Below are 6,667 nucleotides of genomic sequence, written 5' to 3' on the forward strand. Positions count from 1 at the left end.
GATAGTTTAGTAGTACAGAGGTACATGTTTTTTGCTCCAAAATGAGTAAACACAGAATTGCATAACCAAAATAAAAGTTATAGGTCTTCTGTATTATATCCTAAGTTCTTTCGATTTACCTCAAATGCTGTAGATGTGAAGTTCTGTGAAATTCTGCCTAAAACCAGGAAGCCCAATAGGAACTTAATACCTACTTTAATTTTTTTAAGCCTCCATTTTGCCTCAAGAAATAATTTTATAAATCAGGTACAACCAAAGGTTTTTGGTTAAGGGTCACTGTCAAGTTAAAACAATTTTATGCCACCAGAATTTTCTGATTTTTAAAAAAATAGTATCTGAGCAATTAAGTATTGACTTTGTCAGAACTTTTCTAACTTTGTGATGCCACTTTCTACTTTGGTAGTGAAATCTTTAATCTTCAGATTAAATCGCCTTGTATTTGAGAATTTTCTTAATTTTGTTTCACTTACAAGGAGTTCTTTTTTTTAAAGGGGGGGGACTAAAAATCAGTCCATTGACTGCCAGATCTGTTCTTGATCTTAATGTTCCTATTCATGTATATATTCCTTACCTCCGATTTTTACAGACCAGTTTATAGCCGGGAAATGAACATACTCATTTATATTCAAAATGTTTTGGCAATTAGTCTGGGAACAACCAAATGCCAAACAATGTAACTGTAGAAGCTCAGATTCTGTGATATACAGAGACTCAGAAACAGATGTGATGTGACCTTTTCTTCCCAATTAAAAGATCGGTGTGTGCAACTTTTGCAAATCCTTTGTGCGTCTCTTAGAATGTACAAATGTTTTATTTAGTCCAGTACCTAATTTAGATGTTTGAAGGATTATATGCTGGAAAAAGAACATTAGTGTAGATGTTATTGTCTAATTTTAAAATGAAGAATGCTTGAGTTCAACAATTAAGAAAGGAAAGGCCTAACAGCATGTTTTGGGCATCTTAAAATACTGCAGAAAGAGAGCTTTACTTAATATCTAATGATATGCAGAGACTACTTCAGGATAGGAAAAATCATCTTTTAAGCAATTGGAATTCCCAGCAGCAACTGTATTGTAACCAATATGGTACCATTCTCCAGAGGGGTTTTTTGATTATAATAAAACTGGACATTTTAATTACTGAATCGGGACTGTGTTTTACAACTTAAAGAGATCATGGGGTTTTCTTTTTTTCAAACAAAGAGTGACAAGAAAAATCCTGGACCTTCCTCAGTTTTCATCCTGGGACAGGGGAAGAACTAGACCCAATAAATAAATGTAAAGGGTCAAAATGAAATTGTAGACAAAAATAGAATTGCTTTATGATTACATTCTATGAGTTATCCTAACTGGTATATATACACACATATATACACAATTCACATATTACCATCTTATTATTTTTGGACCTGTACATATGTGCTAAAATATGTAAATATGCCTGGGAACAATAAACATCCAAATTGTAGTTATCTCTGGAGAAAGGAGAAGAGAAACAGAGTCAGAAAGAGGAATACAGGGCTTAGATTGAATAAATGACGTATTATTTTCCATACTTTTTGAAATGCCCCCCAAATTTTATTATAAAAACAATCACATTATTAGTCTATATAAATAGTATGCACACCACTTAACATTTTCATGACAGGCTTTGATAATTTGGACACACTACCCACCACCCCCTGGGATTTCACTCAGGTCTCTATTTTCAATTTCCTCTAAGCCTTCAGGCCTATTTGTCTTGTTGGTCTCATTGACTGTCAAGAGGTACTAGCCTCTGAGCTCTGCTTGTTCTCATTATACAAAAAAAAAAAAAGTGAACAAATGGCTTTTTCCTGCCTACAGGTATGTGAGTAGACCTCTAAAATAAATGAATAAACTTCCATCCTAGAAGCAGCATATAGCCAAGGGTAAAGTTCAGGGTCAAGCTGAATTTCTCACTTAGAGTAAACATGTCTAAGATGAAACAAAGGGAGGATGACTGGGAAACTTATGCTCTCACTTCCCCACAAATAGGGGAAAGTCCAAAGTGATTTCAGTCTTCACAGAGTTCCATGGGTCACATCCAAATCTTACTGATTCTAACGAGTTAGTGACTCATAATATGACAGCTGCTCACAGCAAGATCAGCTATAATAGGCCAAATGACCCAAGGCATCTGGTTCTTGGTTAAACAAAGACCAACAATTAACACAATTTTGTGATCAGATTTCAGTATTTTGAACTGTAAACATTTTCATAACAACTGAACATAAGCTGAAAAAATCTAACAGTTTCTATCTCTTTGGGATACTCTAAAGGTAGAATTATTACATTATTTGTTCTAGCTAATTTAATAGTGAAATACCCAAATAATGTTATGTGGCATAGAACATAATTAATCATCCCATTCTTTAGCCTTCCAATAGAGGATGAATATTGAATTCAATTAAGATGTTTAGTTTTACCCATGAGAAACCTGTAACAAGTGTTCAAATGAAGAAGCCCAGACATGCCAAAAGTTCTTAAGGTATCAAAAGTGTTTTTAATTTCAAATTTTTAAATTAACCCATGCCTCTTATTACTTCAAGTATTGACACTTCAACGGATGTATAATTTATAGATGCTCCAAGTAGAAATGAAAATAAAATGGTAACAGTTAACAATGCAATTCCATCTCTAATTCTAATTAGGAAGCTTGGAACTTAAGAAATTTAAAAATAAATCTTACTGCATCTTGTCATTCAAGGAAACTATTGCCTATGCACAGATGAATCTTGACTGTATTTTAAGAGCTGTCCTTACATAGAAAAGTTATTTCAATAAACTTTAGTCTGAAGTAGAATGACCCACTTCATTAGTATGCAACATTCTCAAAATGGTGCCATGTCTATGATCCATTAACACAAAGAAAGGTTAAGGCATTAAAATGAGAAGCAGTAAGTAGAATTTTGGTACAGGGTACACTCTTGAGCAAGGCTACCATTTATCCTTTTCCTATGACTGTAGTCAAACCCTTTCCTACAGTACATATTTAAAAACAAAAAAGAGCCGTAAGCATTTAGAAATAGTGAGTTTGGCCTGATTTTCAGTTAGACCTAAAGATAGTTCCCTAGAGTAAATTACATAGACCCTAATAAATATGAAGTTCTGCCCAGTACTTAAGACATATGAGCTTTTCATCAGATGCCCCATGAAATGAAGGCACATGAATTTCTTTATGGAAAGGTCACATTTCTCTTTGCTTGACTCTTACCCAGAAAATCATTAAGAAAATCATTTGACTTAACCTATTAAATGCTATATTGGCCATAGTTTTTCAGATTAATTTTTTAAATAAAGGAAAATTCATGGTTGTTTATTCTGCAATGAGCGAATGACAGTGTTTCACATCTACCTCTCTTGGAACTAATATTTATTATTCCTGAAAACTATGTCACATGTTTTCGGTATTAGGATGTGGGGCCTTTGTGAGGAGATTAAGTCATGAAGGCGGAGCCCTTGTGAATGAGATTAGTGCCCTTATAACCTCGGACCAGAAAACTCTCTTGCCCCTTTCACTGTGTGAGGTTACAGTAGAAAGATGGCCACCAGGAAGGACGTGGGGCCCTCACCAGACACTGATTCTGTCAGCACCATGATCTTGCACAGCCTAGCCTCCAGGACTGTGAGAAGTAAATTTCTGTTGTTTGTAAGTCACCTAACCTCTGATATTTTGTTATAGTAGCCCAAATAGACTAAGACAGATGCCTATTCCAACCATTTAAATGTCGACCTCTACATTTTCTGTTACCCACCTTATTTTATCACCACCTGACAGAGAACTGTTATTTGTTTTTTGTCTGTCTCCCATCACAGGGTCTGTTTCCTATTCCCTGCTTTATCTTTAGCACTTGCATAGGACCTGACAGTAGATACTCAAAAATCTCTATGTTCAAGAAATATTTGTTAAGAAATGAATGCGTACACGACTAGGCACTGTGACAGATTTGGAGAATACCTTAGGGAATTCATAATCTAATAGGAAAAACAGACATGTTAAAACTGTAACATAGCATGATAAATGTGATATCAGAATAATACAGGGTATAACAATGACCTAAATAAAAGGTAGTATATTCAGGATGGTTTCACAGAGGAAGAGTTACTTCAGCTGAGTCTTGAAGGATGAATAGGAGTTTATCAGGTGGTTAAATGGAATGAGAGAAGCCCAGAAAGAGGAAACAGCATTTGCAAAGAAAGGAGACAAAATACCTCATGGCCTTAAATAGTTCAACACAACTGGCACAAAGACAGTGTAAGGGAGGAAGCCCTGAACCACAAGATAATCGGCAGCACTGTTTTCAGAGTGACTAAAATCACACCAGCGCCTGATGCCCTCTTATTTCTCTAAAGGGAATTTACTCCATTCTCCAACAGCCTACTTCAGTGCAGCTGTCTAAGTGCAAGAGCAATGAGATATTAGCTTATAGGTTGGTTACCTGTAAAGATAAAACCAAGGAAAATCTCAACAGTATAAAACAGTAACCCTGGAATGAGAGAATACCATCTTATTATTTGCTTGAGGAGGCAGCAGCCTTTGGCAGTTATCAGTGCCTCGGCTTCCTTATTGACAAAGTTGAGGCAAAAAGGGGAGCTGGCATCCACAAGTCTTTGTCCAGGCTTGGGAAGCCTGTGCTAGAGCTGAATTTGAAGCCGGGTGTCTGGGTCAGCTTTCTTTTCAGAAGATGTGAGTACCCCTCTATAGCGAACTGACCTTTTTTTTTGTTGTTGTTATTCCTAAGGCTGATTCTGTAGATATGAGAGAAAAGCGTGCTCCTGTTAACCATGACAAGACAAAATACAGAGGTGGAGGTAGAAGGTTTTTTGTCTGTGCCAGAAACTAGCAACACATTAAGACAAAACCAAGGGAAGGAATCAAACCACATTCCTATAAAGGAGCAGGTAAAGAAAATAGAGAACATAGCATCAAAGGTTTGGACATGCTTTTTTTAGTTAAACAATATTACAAGCCACATAATTCACCTTTACCTGTAAAAACTGTTGAAACTATGATCTGAAAACTTAGAAAAGATTTGAAAAGTTTGTTTCTTTATTGGGGACTTATATGGGTTAATTTAATAGGCTTAAAATCAAGATGAGATTTGAGTAAGGGATGAGGAACTAAAGTCTGGGGGGTGGGGGACGGAATTAGGAATATCATGAATTGCCCAGATTTTACGTTTGTTAGGGAGACCCAAACCCAGCTCTGGCCTCCTGAGTTTTTCCACTTTCTCAGCCACATAAGCAGGTATAGGTTTTATCACTAACCAGAAAAATACTTGTAAATTCACCAGTCAATAGCTTTCCTTGTGAGGATAAAAAAATATATATTCCGAGAGTACTTTTCTGCCTTCCTTAAAAATCCAAGTTGCCCTCTTACTTTCCATCTTTAGGTCAAATCTTCATTCATTCAGAACAACTGGGGATTAAACTTTGCTTAAGTAGCACATTCCCTAAAACTTAATTTTTTGGTTCTTAGGCTAGGAGACCCAAAATGTGATGATATTCGAAGGAAGGAAACAGTAAGAAACAGCTGTTGACCAAATGAGCAAGAGCAGTGACGATATGAAAACAATAATGATGATATTACCTTGTATTTCAAAAGCATGTTTCTCCAAAAAGTTTCACCATATTGATGGATATGTATATTTTATATTTTATCCTTGGTGATTGAAAAAAATAGGTTCACTCATATTAATGTATATTTCCACAGTCATCCACAAATATTTTGGCTGTTTCTATTTGCTGCGTCTCTAACTGCAACTAATTTCCTCATTGCAAAATATCTGGAAATTACATTGACTTTTCACTTTCTTTATTGCATAGGCTCCTATTTTCTGTATCTTCTTCAACTTGGGCAGTTTTGCTGTTTGTAGCTTCATGTTTCACTTGTCTGAATTCATGTTAGCATGTTCATTTTGCTCTTTTAACCATTACAACTTGCCTACAAATTCTCTCCTATAGTTTCATTCATCACCATCAAACTTCATCTTCTTGCTATCATAACCTATGTAAATCTCTTTCCTATGTGATTATTTTAATAAAAAGCATTCCATTTTTTTTTTTGCTATGTAATTATTTTTTAAAACTTCTTGATAGTGGGCACACATCAACGAGGTAGTCCTGATTTTTCTCTTCATTCTATATAATGTAACTTATAACCTGTCCTTTCTCTTACCTTCCTGAACTTTACAGTGTCATTTCACCAGTTTCACCAAAAGTCTGAGCTGCCTTCCCCACCCAGGTAGCTCTATATATTCTCTTTGGATATCTCCTTAAATTCTCTTTCCTTACCCAGCAGAAACCTTTCTCTACCAACTCATTTTATTGTAAAGTGGTTTTATCTGATGAGTGTTAGTTTGAATCAATGATCTTAGAAGTGAAAAGGGGACCTCCCACCAACAGAATTTTTGATCTACCCCTTTTCCCTGTAGGAACACACATACTATTCTCACTTAACAGACAGTGCAACCAAAGCCCAGAGAAGTGACTTGTGTAAGGTCACACCTCTGTTAAGTTAGGAAGCAGTAGCTGGCCTCCACCTTCCTAAAAGAGTTGTAGTGGGAAATTGGAGAAGGAAGCTGGCACCGGAGAAAGTCTCTGAGTAAGAGAACTAAGTGATTAGTACTTGTGTGGAGAAGTTATTG

Source organism: Pteropus medius, unplaced genomic scaffold, assembly GCF_902729225.1.
Source record: "Pteropus medius unplaced genomic scaffold, Ma_sr-lr_union100, whole genome shotgun sequence".
NCBI lineage: Eukaryota > Metazoa > Chordata > Mammalia > Chiroptera > Pteropodidae > Pteropus > Pteropus medius.